This window comes from Bombyx mandarina, chromosome 15 (assembly GCF_030267445.1).
Source record: "Bombyx mandarina strain Sakado chromosome 15, ASM3026744v2".
Classification (NCBI taxonomy): Eukaryota; Metazoa; Arthropoda; class Insecta; order Lepidoptera; family Bombycidae; genus Bombyx; species Bombyx mandarina.
The window spans coordinates 9,685,035-9,698,914 of record NC_143221.1 but is presented as its reverse complement, the minus strand read 5'-3'; the positions used below and the strand labels follow the sequence as shown (position 1 = coordinate 9,698,914).

The following is a 13,880-nucleotide window of genomic DNA, read 5'->3' as shown; positions in this document are numbered from 1 at the left end:
TAATTTTGTAGCTTACGCTTGACTTGTATGACGCTTAAGATGTTGTCTTCTCCGTTTGCTTAACAAATATTTTAGTTTAGTGGCTAATGCCACAATAATGTTCCGAGCTGGGACACAGAATAAGATGATGAATAAATAGGTTTTACCCAAAGGCACGCTTACTGACACCCCTTAAAATCTGTTCTCAGAATCTTCTAAGGTGTTAAATGGTCACGAAACCCATGGAGATCGTTATCGTCGCCCACTTCAAAATCGCAACCTCAATTGTATTCTACAACGACTGGCCCACCCTTCGAACCGGAACACATGATTGCTTTGCAGCAGATACAGGCAGATTGTCTATACATAGTCTACGGACTTTCTTATCCTTCAAATATCTTCGATTTATAGGTCTTTACCAACAACTGGCTGATACTTGAAACTTTGGGATTTTGCGTCTTTATTATAAAGTGTACTCCTAACCAATTCTGCCATAGTAATTAGCGATAAGAGACTATAAATATCTTGGCTGGGGTAACCATTAGCTTAGATGTTCATACTTGATTCATTCATAAAGTATGTGATTTTCAAAGTGTGCAATTTCCACCTCCTTCCTTACAGAATCGACAGTTTACGTCGTCAGATAAGTCCATCTTGTATAGGTGCTTCCTTAATTAGCTCATGCAAAGCCTTCTGGATTTGATTTTGTTAAAGTGATTTGCAAAATAGCATTTCCGAATATGACCTGTATCGCACACTACTTTATACCGCTTTTCAATTTGTGATTAGAAAGCTAAACGTATTTATGAAAATTATCCATTGTCTTCATAACTCCTTCTCCCAGATTCCTTGTTAATTTGTTGTAAACAAAGTCAACACTTTTATAAACATATTTACAGTTGTTATGTGTATCTGTCAATAGATTTCTTTTTATATGTCACGCTTATGCAACCACATCATATTAATTAATTTTAGCGACACCACTTTGTCTACTTTGCCAACTTCGATGCGAACGAAGTTGAGACTAACGACTCCTATCAGAATAAACTCCTTTCATTCAATTTTAAGTTACTTTTATGACGGTATTGGCTGACGGTTTTGCCAAATGCTCTAATAGATATAGAATGTCCGTTATTTAAGCAAAGCCGTTTTTCTGAAACGTTTGAAATAAAAATTGTGACCAGCAACTATTGAGACAGATATTTACTTATGGATGTTATCTTCTTCTCAGTCGTATGCACTCTTGGCAGAGTGGTCGTGGTCATCACTTCGGTTGGTGGTGCGCTCCACCAGACGTCGCCATTCCTCGCGTACCGCGGCCCTTCTTGTGCACTCGTTAACGGGACCGTTTAGAGCTGCCTTTATTTGGTCGGTCCATCGTAACGGTGATCTGCCGTGCGGTCTTGTACCCTCTATCATGCCCTGCACCACAAAGCGCTCAACTGGATGTTATAGGACATTGCTTTTCAAATAAAACAATAATCCGTAGTTATGATGACGTTTTCATTTATTTACAAATGTCTATTCATTACCTTTATTCAAAGTACGTATAGAAATACCAACAGATTTAATCTTTGGATACATTCGGACAAACGGTGACCTAGATTGTGTTTCGCGTTCGTTAGCAGTAAACATTAAATTCAACAAGTGGCAAAGCGGAACTAGCGCGTTGGGAAATTCTCAGCCATTTACAAATGTCTAGCGTGCAATATCTAGTCGTATAAAGACTACTGGAAACGGAAATTGTGCTAACAAACTGAAACCGAACTATGGACACGCGCCAAAACGATGAACGAGCAGATTTTAGGCAAATTGGATGGTCGCAAAGTAAGCATCTATTTTACAAGAAATGTTTTCTCAGATGCTTACAACTCCGATAAAATAAACACGATTATTTTCAGCGTGCCTACTTACAATGTTTTGTTATTTAAAATCGAAAACCATTTTTTTTATTTATTTTTGCCTCATCATCTTTTTACCGTCACTTATAACATTACGTAACTCGTTTAAAGAAGCATTTTCCATTTAGTTAATTTGAATGATGATGACAGTATATGAAATGTTGGTTATAAAACTTCTATTAACATGCGAGTGTTTTTGCTTTGCTAAACTTTGTGTTTTTTTACGCTGCATAGTAATAAAAATACAGGATTCTCTGCACAATCTCTCTATACAATACAGTTTACCTTTCGGATATATTATAATGTAAAAAATTTAACATTTAAGGTTATATATCATTTTAATACATATACATGAAGTTATGTGAATAAATTATTGATGATTCCTATCGTTCAATAATAGAAAATTTAAAAAAAAAATACGGCAAATTCAAAATAAAATGCGAAGTAAGTTAAATATGCGAAATATTAAGGATAACTCAAAAACTAGTGGTCAGATCTTGATAAAATAGGATCACATGAACGCAGTAGCTTTGAAAAAAAAAACATAGATTATAAAAAAAGAATCATTAAAATCGGAAAACCCCAAAAATAGTTCTGAAGTAACACACATAAAAAAATACAGCCCAACAAGGTAACATCCTTTTTTAAGTCGATTAAGAATGCAAAGAAATTCATCATTACAATAATTTAAAGTATTGTTGTTATAAACTATTCAAAACATTTGTTGGGCCGTGCCAAAATAAAGTACGCTCACAAATGCCCAGAACAGATCCACCTGCCTTCCTTGTGTCAATTGCGAGTCATTTATTGTTAGAAATGTAATGGCCGGACAAATTAAAATCTCTTGTTTAATCCAATATTCATAAGGTATTTGAAAGAAATATTCACAAAGCAACTCTATGCTGGGTCAGACATTCAAACTTTTTCGTTTTCGTTTGATCTTAACGAATTAAAATGTAACTTTTAATGAAAATACTTTTCCCTCTCAGCTCTTTTGGTTTCAACATAAGACGCATCTTACTGTAGTTACAGGTGTTGTGTGTCGTCATTAATCAAGCATATGTTTTCTAAGTAACATCGCTACAACATGGCAATGTTGTGATTTATTTAATTAAAGTTTTACGATCAAGTTTATTTTGAAGTTGTGGCCTAACGGATAAAACGCTCGGTGCAGTCGTATCAAGCGATACATCGGTGTTCGAATATCGCATGAAAGTACCATTTTTTTATGATATACGTACTTAACAAATGTTCACGATTGAGTTCCGCAGTGAAATAATAATCTGGTGTAATAAAAATCAAACTCGCAAAATTATTATATAATTTGCGTAATTACTGGTGGCAGGACGTCTTGTGAGTCCGCACGCGTAGGTACCAACACTGCCTATTTTTGCCGTGAAGTAGTAATGCGTTTCGGTTTTAAGGGTGTGCAACCGTTGTACTGTAAAAACTTTCTCAACCTAAGTCCAACCAGTCCTAGGACTTGGTCTTGAGGTGGCTGGCGACATTTACGTTGTAGATGTCTATAGGCTCCGGTAACCGGTTAAAACCGGGTGGGTCGTGAGCTATATAAAACTAAGAATGATGAGCGTTTCATACTCATCATATATGTTTAGTTTAGGATTTTATGAATGAAAATTCGATTAGGGAATGCCATTCGAAAACTAGAATGGATCGAGAGAAGTGATTCATTGTTATTGAGTAAACAGCTATAAATCAAAACAGACGTGGCTTTAAACTATTGGCATTCACATTGATCTTACATTTATTCAGTTTTATTCCACGTTTGGTATAAAACAACCTAATATAAAACAATCATTTGATGATCACAAGAAAATAAACAACATTATAAAACATGAATAAAATACAGCTTAAGATGGTTAAAATACAAGACAAGACAAAAAATTGTCTCATAAAATAGATAATTAGATCCTGCTTTATTTTAGACAATAGAAACGAACACCGAGAAACAAAAAAGGCGTGTGAAAAAGCCGTAAATAAACGGAAGGGTACCGATTCATTCAATGAAATTAATTTGTTATTAAAAACGTCCATTGTGCTACTACCTATATTTGTCATAATACAAATCCTCATTTTAATTTGTAAAGGAGATTTTAAAGCTTATTATAGATAACATGAAATAACTTCTATTACTCTTGAACTAACTCCTTGAAGAGGAAATTAAGAAAGTTTTTCATTAGATTTAGTTTGGCTTTTGTTTTACAATTCGCCAACTGTGCGAGCTCTCTCAACACCTGTAACTCAGAGTTTCCAATTTCAATTAATTTCTTCCCGTTTTCGTGTATGAGACAGATTGCATTTGAGATAATTGCGAACCGGTACTTAACTTCGTTCAGGTAATTTTACTCATCCAAGACGTCCCTGCGGGCAAACACTCCCGATAAAAACGCAAACTGACGAGTGATGAAAGTAATATTATCTTTCTATTTTTAAAATTCGTTGACAGTAAAAAAAAATTGGCTTTAATTAACATAATAAATTCACGGAGGAACAAAGTATTCCGTAAAATTAATGTGTTCGCCACCTCAAGGAAATTAAGTTTTCTCGATCATTCACCAGAATTATTCAAGGAAAATACAATGTTAGATTATCAAAATCAAAATAAAGTTCGTATGATTATTATATATTTAAACAGTTATTATTTACTTTCCTCTTGTATCACTATTTGTTACACATTAAACTTTTGACAATAATTTTAATTTTCTTATGATTTCACACTAAGAATTTGTCTTCTTGCATGACGTTTATTCTAAGTTATATCGTAATTAATATGTGCAACCTACTACAATTCAAGCAATATTCATTAATACATGCAATCATTTATTAAGTTTCTTTTTATTGTCATTATTTTTGATGTATGAATAATCTATATATTAATACGTGAAGGAAAAACTTTGTATCCCTTGTTACGAAAATTGCGCGGACGGAGGAGTATGAAATTTCCCACACTTATAGAGAATATAAAGAAGGAGTGCAGAATTAAGTCTAAATTAAGTCTAAAAAATACATTCAATAAATAAAAAAAAACATTACACACACTACCATATATTTGACGCACATACGCATGTATACTATTTATTGATTGTCAGACTTTTGTTCTTGACGTCTGTGGTCAAATTGAGAATAGATTAAATATTGTTTGTCTTTATTAATATGTTTCTATAGTGTGGTCTTGGCGAAATTTGTGATTATAGAAGTATAATAAGTATTTGAAAATAGAATCATAATAGTGTACAAATTTACATCAATTAATTATAATCGAATTTCGACTACTGCGGGACCACTAGTAACTATAATAGTTCCTGTATGAAATGTCAAATTCTATTTAATATGTGTCATGAATGAACAGTAATATAAGAGGCAGTGATGACAGATTTATGTACGTTATATCGAGACGCAACAGCTGCGTTTATGCATCGCGCTCTCTTTACGAGCGAATTTCATTTACGTTGCTATTTTATTTACACCAGTGTATGAAAATCAGAACCACATTCAGAAATATACTTTTTCGAGAATCGAATTTAAGATCGACTCTCAATAACGATTTATCCTTAATTTAGTTAAAATTTTGTTACATATTCTTCTCAATTTGCGGCAAATGTTCAAGAACAACACTTGCTATTGCTATTAAAACTCTTTTAAAACGCCATTAACATTAACTGTGAATATTCATCGCTTAACTTGTGGTAATATTTTATTTATAATTACAGCCTCTGTTTAATTTTGTGTATTAAATTTTGTAAGCCAGGATTGTTAACAACTCCCTATTAATTAGGTAATGTTGTGAAAGAATCGAAGTTGCAACAAAATTTAGGATAACAACAATTCCAGTGTATCTCAGATCTAATTTCTCATGTCGGAAAACGATATTGAATGTTGAAACATGACGTGTATCTGGGTTCCAGTAATCCTTTTACACTATTCTTGCTGGTGACCAGGCATATTGTATGCCCCTCACTGGTAGATATATAATCGTCCTCTCGCGAACGCATTTCGGTTAGATGGATTGGACAAGCTTTTTACAAACAATTAAAACTTTGGTCTCATGTTTTAAGGTTGGAAATCACTTTTACGATGCGACGTCTATCGATTGATTCTGCATTTTGACAGACTGGGATTGACTACAAGAAAAATAAAACAATGTAGAAAAAACGGTCGGCCCCTGTTTATTTTCAAATGAGAAACGCATGAGAAACGCCAGATACTAACTAACGGACCACGGCTACGTTGAAAATGTTATAGGAAATACTAGGTGATATCTCAGCTATATAAGATTTATAGGGAATATCTAGTGTAGAAAAAAAAAAACTAACTTATTGTAAGTGTGTAAGGATGTGGTAAATGAGTGAAAGAGGCATGTAGCGCTGTCAACGATGAGGGAATATAAAAATAACAAAACTTCATTCAACCACATAATGCCTCATTATAACTTTGAGGAAGCTTAACTAACTCCTTAACTAACTTAAGCTGACTCCAGATCAGAAGGTTGCGTGTTCAAATCACGTCGGGGTCACCAGTTTGGGGAAGCTTAACGACAAAGGGAAGATCTTCCACCGAGCGGGTGATATTGCTCGGTAGACCGACGGTCCGAATGTTGTTGTTCGGGACTTGTATATAAACGCTTTATCTTGAAAATGTCGTAAGCGAGATTCAGGCATCTGTCGATTATCTTCCGTTGTATGATGGCTACCCGCCACATAACAAAAAAAAAGTCCAAAAATAAAAAATAAATGTTAGGGGTGGACAACACTTATCACTTAGGGGTATGAAAAATAGATAGTGCCGATTCTCAGATCTACTGAACATGCATATAAAATTTAATAAAAATCGGTCAAACCGTTTCAAAGCAGTATGGTAACTAACATCGTGACACGAGAGTTTTATATATATAAGATCTATCTTAATCTTCAGATTGTATTTTGACATCGAGAAGCTTAAAACGAACGAAGAAATGAATGAAAATTAATATAATAATATTAAATTTCTTTGACTTCACGCATCGAGTCTTCTAAAGTAAATCAGAAACCTGAATTTGCGACAGTAGTAATTCATTACGTCTGCTTACAACAAACACTACAGTCGACTGGAACCGCAAATGAAAGTTTATTTCTTATCAGGCAAATGAAAATACCTTATTATTTTCAGTTTTGTACAATTTTAAAATTAATAATCATTCAGTACACTGAAATGGCCTCGTAGCGACTGACTTTTCAATGGATCAATTAATTCACTTTCAAATTTGCTAAATGAAAAACTTGTCATTATACATACGAACCTCGAACCGAAATAACGAAATTGACACAGTTCCTGAAAAGTATTTAAAAAGTGGGTGCTTCTAAAACTCGAAACTGTGGTTAGGTTAACCAGGTTTCACTCGGTAATACAAATCTAATGGGCGTCGTGAAAGTTGAAAAGTTTTGTTGTAACGAACAAACATCCGCTCGATAACTGAAATATTAATAAAATATACATGAATCGTGATTTTAATATTCGATAATAATCCAGAGATTGATTAATGTTTACGTTTCGATGTTTTGAAAATTTAATTATTGAATTTTATCATTACTGATCGTGAAAAGTTAGTATTCTAAGAAAAGTCTTTGAGGCTCCTTGAAAATTCCAAAGTTTTTATATGCATTATCTGAAGAATATAAAGATTTGTAGATAACAGATAATGTAGATTATTGAAATCTATAAATACCTGCAATGTAGCAGTAATGTTAAACTATTCAATAGTAATTTACTAGGAACATAATTACAACTGATTTTACGACTCATTTAAATAATTTCAAATTGTTTTTTTTGCGTTAGAATATTGTCAAACTAACGTTTATTACTAGCTAAAATTGACCTTAATAAAACACAAACATTTCAAGATCCATAAAAGCTAGTAAAAAGATGTATATGAATATTAAAATCAACCCGTTCAGTTGCCATGCGTTTTTCTCAATACTGTTTTTGATTCTAACTGACATTCATCAAGCAAAAAAAGTATATTTAGTTTGAAATAAATTAATGAGAATTTTTCATTTTCGTATTACATAACTTGTTACGAAGCCCTAAACGCAGCGGCTTTTCGGTCAGCGCGATACAAAGACTCCGTAAACAAAAACACCTTTTCTTAATTAAAACTGGTTGGCCAGACAATCTCTTGTTGAGGATTACATCTCCATTATAGTTCTGTTTTGTCTATTAGATTGTAATATAGATAACCAACTTTACAGCCTTTGAATACTAACTGATAACAAATAGGGGAGGACAAGGATACGCGCAGTAATTATTCAAATCTGGCTGTAGTCCAGCTATTGTTTGAAGAAGTCCCACTTCGCGAACGATTGTTTCGACGCACTACATTTCTGAAGTTTGACCAACTTCTTCAATTTCGTTACTATAAAACATTTACATTGTTAATATCATTCTTATGACTATTTATTTCAACGTATTTTCCGTCTTAAATCTATCACCATAAGTAATTAAAGATCATTGTTATGTCATGATATTTTTATTTTTTCTAGGTTAAAACTATTCGTATTCAATTAAAATGATTTTAAATTAATAATAAAACGTTTGCATAATATCATCTCTATAAAGAAGTAAATCCAACAAAGAGGTCCGGATGTAATTTTGAATTTGGTACATGAATTTTGGAATACTGGCAAACATAATGAAATAATTTCAAAACGTAGATAAACCTATGTAATGTACGTTCAGTACATTCCAGTACGAAATGCAAATATTTTAATTTGTAATCGGATAAGGTTCTTAAATGGATTATCTGATCTCCTGATTTTATAACGAATCCTTTGATCCCTTTCCTGTATCCTGTATTTATGCACCACAGTGCCTAATTACGTATTTAATACTAGAGTATTAATTTAGTTACTGAACTATAGTTTCAGAGATCAGACTCATTTTGATCACGCTGCAAACCCTTCACGTAAACAAACTCATTTAAGTTTTTCTTTCCTTTTGAAGTTTCTGTTGAGTTACTTAATTACATTTGACAAATGAATAAAATATTATTGTGGTGTTAAAAAAATCAGTTTGACTTGCAAACAGGCAATTCATTACTTTTTTATTAGTGAAGTGACATGTAATTTAAACTGTATTAACCTTATGTTTTCGATTTTTATAATACTCGTAAAAACTGTATGGCCGGAAGAGTTTTAAAAATGGACTCATTATAAGGATTACGTTCAGTCGATCCTTCATAATCTGATTCTAAATCGATGTTTAAGCTGAAGTTCATTACAACACTAGTTACCTACATTTGCCGGTGTTAGGCATCCAAAATCTTTGAAAATATGTAACTATATTTCTAATGTTGACAGTGGTATTCACGTTAATTTTGGAAATCGTTACAGTGATATAAATAACAAGCGGACCGAGAGCACAAGATCCAAACTAAGCTAAATAATTCAATGCTCTTGTACAACAGACTTTTGGGTGCAACATTCACACTGAAAAACACAGGGTAACTTGGCAGCAAGATCGGCTACTTCGAATAACGTGTGATCGGAAAAATTATTCTTATCCAAAATTAATAACAACAAATATTAAAAAACTTTGAAAAACCATATCCAAGAATAATTATCGAAAAAGACCGACACAACTAACTATTCAGGCCACAACCCTTCCCCAAATATTTTTGTTACGAACGTAACAAGGAAAGCTATTTTAAAATTTTGTAAAATATTTCGTGACATTCATCCGAAAGTAATTTATATACGAAGTACGCGTAAATTTTTTTTTGTTATTACATTTCGAAGTTATTATTGGAAATAATTTATGTAAAGCCGAATTTATTGTTTAAAAAGCCTTTCGTAGGAAAATCCGGGCCTGATTACGACACGGCAACGCTATTCTTCCTGTGACTGAATGAGAATTTCTGTGCTCCTAACAATGAAGATAATGGATAGAGATATGCTATTATAATTAGAATAAATATTTATAATAACTACGAAGTAATCAATAATACAACAATATAAGATTCTATAATCGAAGTGAATTCGTTGAAATTTAATTGAAAGGATATTGAAAAATCTGAATTTTTATAAGTGCTATTTAAAGTATATATTTTGGTAATTGGTTATATATTAATTAAATCTTTAGTAGTGGGAGGGCGTATTATAGCACTGTATCTTGCCTAAAACTACCACGATGTATTCTATGCCATTTGAAGAGTTAATATTATAAGATTAATATAATACAGACCAGTGACAAGGTAGATTTCGATATTCTCGGAGTGGTGACTCTCTCTCCCATACCAACTTTTTTATTGCTGATATAATGAACGAACTCACGATTTACCTGATGTTAAATAAATGACGACATGACTGTTTTCCGATATAAATCGCAGAACGGCGGTACCTATCCATGCGGATTTACAATTAGCCTCACCACGATGGATTAAGAAAAACGTAAAAATTTTGCACGATATTTATAAACGCCTGTTAAGTATGTGTTTCTCTAGAAAAATTGATCCCTACCCTCCGGAATTGAACACTGGCATAGTCCCATCACTTGATACGAATACATCAGGCGTCTTATTCTTTAGGCCGCGACAACTTGGACGTGGCTGACTTGGAAAAAATCGAAAACCGTTTGGATTTTAGGAAAATTAATCGATATGGTTGGTCTATTGGTCTGCTAATCGCTACTGAAAGCTTTATTTTATCGTTATTCAAGTTTTCGGCCGATTTTTCAGCCAACCTGACCACAATAAAACGGGGTCCATGTTATATCCCATATTATATATGTAGATATCTTTGTGAAAGTTATTTAGTACTGGAGATCTGTATGGCATATAGTACTGATTTCGTATGCATTTCAAAAAACGGTAGCACAGGAGATAATTCCAACTTGGAGCCGTTAAAGTTATAATTTCCTTTGATTTTAATCGAAGTTCATTTAATAATAAATAAATAAGATATTTCATTTGCGAGAAATGCCCATATTTAACAAAACGTATACCTTGAATTGAGAACTTTGTCCTTAATTTTTGAATTCGGTAGGGCACTTATTGTAAGTATACTATTTATCACCAAGATCATAAAATTTCAAACAAAATTCAAATTTAAAACAAAATAAAAAATACATAATTATACTACTCACGTTCAAGTGTAGCGGAGTTTTTAATGCGTTGCTGAAACTTTGGAAGTAGTCAAAAGTTCGCGGAGTCGCCTTTTTATTATTGAAACACTCGCAAGAAATCGTTTTCAACTCACTGCAATCTTTAAAACAGAATACGTAATTCCGATAGTGATGAGTATTTTATGTGTTTTATCGGTGAGTTCTGTTGTTAGATCGTTTGGGTGCGCCTAAGTTGTGTGTGGTGAAGGGATCGGGCGCTGTGCTTATATCTCTCTGAAAGCGGAGTTGACGCGCATGCGCCACTACCATTCATGTCACATTTTGAATGACTCCCGTCAAAAACATCATCGTCATTTGTTTCCAATCAAGTGGACGTTCCTCTAATAATTACTCTTTCTTTTTTCAGCCAGCTTTGATACATGGTGTAGCAATTATTTTTAAAGGCTTATATTTTTTTCAATTGCAATTTTTACCACCGATTTCGTTTTTCTTGTTCTTAAATTAATTGTGGTAAATAATAAACTGAAAATCCATTCAGGCACTTTACTAGTAGGCTTCAATTATGTTCATATTTGTGAAAGATTATTATTTAAAAAATATTCTGGAACTGCATTGGTATTGTTGGAAACTTTTACGAGTTTGATTATAACATTGTGCAAATATGATTTAGAAGCACATTAGAATAACTACTAGAGGTCCCGCAGTAGTCGAAATTCGACTATAATTAATTGGAATTGTAAGTTTGTACACTATTATGATTGTATTTTATACTTCTATAATCACAAATTTCGGCAAGACTACACTATAAAAAATATTAACAAAGACAAACCATATTCTATTCTCAATTTGACAACAGACGTCAAGAACAAAAGTTTGACAATAAATAGTATGCATGCGTGTGTGCGTCAAATACACGGTATGTAGTGTGTGTAATGTTTTCTTTATTGATTTAATGTATCTTTTATGCATTATTTTAAAAAAATATTGGCATTGTGCACTTCTTCTCTATATTCTCTATAAGTGAGGAAAATTTCATACTCCTCCGTCCACGCAATTTTCGTAAAAAGGGATACAAAGTTTTTGCTTCACCTATTAATATATAGATTAAATAACTATGAACGGCCTACAATTTGATAAGCACTTACCAAGCAACGGTTGGTAATAACTTTTACGTTGAAACTGTAACAATATCGGCAAATATAAATGCGTGTATCTTCTGTGTGTGTTTTTTGTCATAAAAACGGCTGGGCCGATTTTGATTTTTTTGTATGTGTTTGAGTGCATTCTTAGACACTTTATATTTATAATTAAACCCAGTAGGTGGTACTGCAGGCAGCTTCTACGTGATAAAATGTTTACAGGGTAGGACAACGATAGGCCATATCTAATCAAGTAGCACTGCACTCTAACAGTATACGTTTGAGACGACACTGTTATTTTATTTTATTGGTTAAAATTTATTTATAATAGATTAATTTGATAATGTATTTAATCTATACTAATATATAAATATACAGTGGTTTTGATGTTATGGATGTTCCGTTATAACTACTGAACCATGCATCCGATTGACTTGAAAGTAGGTATCCATGTAGAAAATACATAGGTATACTTAATGGATCAATAAATAATAACGTTAGTTTTAAATGCCCAGCGAACCGGGCGAGTACGGTTAGTAATATAATAATAATTATTATTATTATATAAGCACTCTGCCTAAAATTCTTTTTTTTTTATTGCCCTTGTAGGCAGACGAGCATACGGCCCACCTGATGGTGAGTGGTTACCGTCGCCCATGGACTTCAGCAATACCAGGGGCAGAGCCAAGCCGCTGCCTACCGTTCTAAGCGTCAATATTTATAGTTTTAAAGAAAACTGATCTAAGATTCAGAGTGAGAAAGTTTAAATCTTCTACTTCTTTTTACTTTCTAAATAGGATTTATAGAGTGCTTATGGTTCAAGGGTAATGCGGAAACTGTCATAGTAAAACTCGTGCAGATACGAACTAATCGACTGTAGATCCCCAGAGTATTAGACGTGGATAGAACGAGACCATTTCTATGATAATGTCTTTCACGGACAAAGCTCCTACGAAGCGCTTTCTGCTGAAATGTGTGATTAAAGTAACACGAACGAAAGGCTTCAGTAATTCGAATTGCATTCATAAAACGTTACAAGAATGATTTTGTTTTATCTCGCTCTTACAAACATAAGCTTCTATTAGAACGAAAGAGAAAGCTTAGTTCAGCCAAATTATAAATACTGGTATTCAACTTTATTACCTGTTGTAGAGCGTTCGCTCTTTGAAATTGACAGCATTCGTAAAGCTAAACTTAATTGTACGGGTTTTATTGGATTAAATACAGCTTTATTGAACTTTATATGTTTTTCTTTTAGGGTTCCTTTGCCTAATGGAAAAGATGGTGAAAACCTCATGATTTCGTCGAGTCCTTATGTCTCAGACATTTTATTCAAAGACTTTTAGCCGTAAATAGATACATTTTGCGATATTTTTGCAGATGTAAAAACGTGAATAAAAACTATTAAAGACCAAACTACCCATTTAAAAAATTTATTTAATGTATATGACAATTAAGGTAGACTTCACTATCGCAATTCACTTTTTGCTTTCTTGAGTCGCTTTTGCCCCCTGTATCACTTTTTTAAAGTTCTTTCGGCTAAGTCTTCCCAGAATATTCTCGATAAAACTAGAACATTGGAACACTCTCGTTATAGGTGAAACATTCGAGAATATTCTAGTTTTTTTATATCCGTTTTTACTGATACCGGCGTAACAATAACTATAGTTCTACGAGTATATGAACAATTAAGATTAATACAATTTAAATTTAAATTACTAATATGTTAAATTTAAAATTCTTCTTC

The 13,880-nt window shown here is 32.9% G+C and overlaps 1 protein-coding gene across 3 annotated transcripts in view; it reads right to left on the bottom strand.

Annotated features, from left to right (window-relative positions):
- Positions 1–11,247, bottom strand: part of Dh44 (corticotropin-releasing diuretic hormone 44) — a 45,390-nt gene extending 34,143 nt beyond the window's left edge. For all 3 annotated transcript variants that reach the window (XM_089732954.1, XM_089732956.1, XM_089732957.1), the window contains exon 1: positions 11,016–11,247. The gene's annotated coding sequence lies outside the window, so the exon portion shown is untranslated. The remainder of the gene's footprint in view (positions 1–11,015) is intronic.
- Between the last annotated feature and the right edge of the window lie 2,633 nt (positions 11,248–13,880).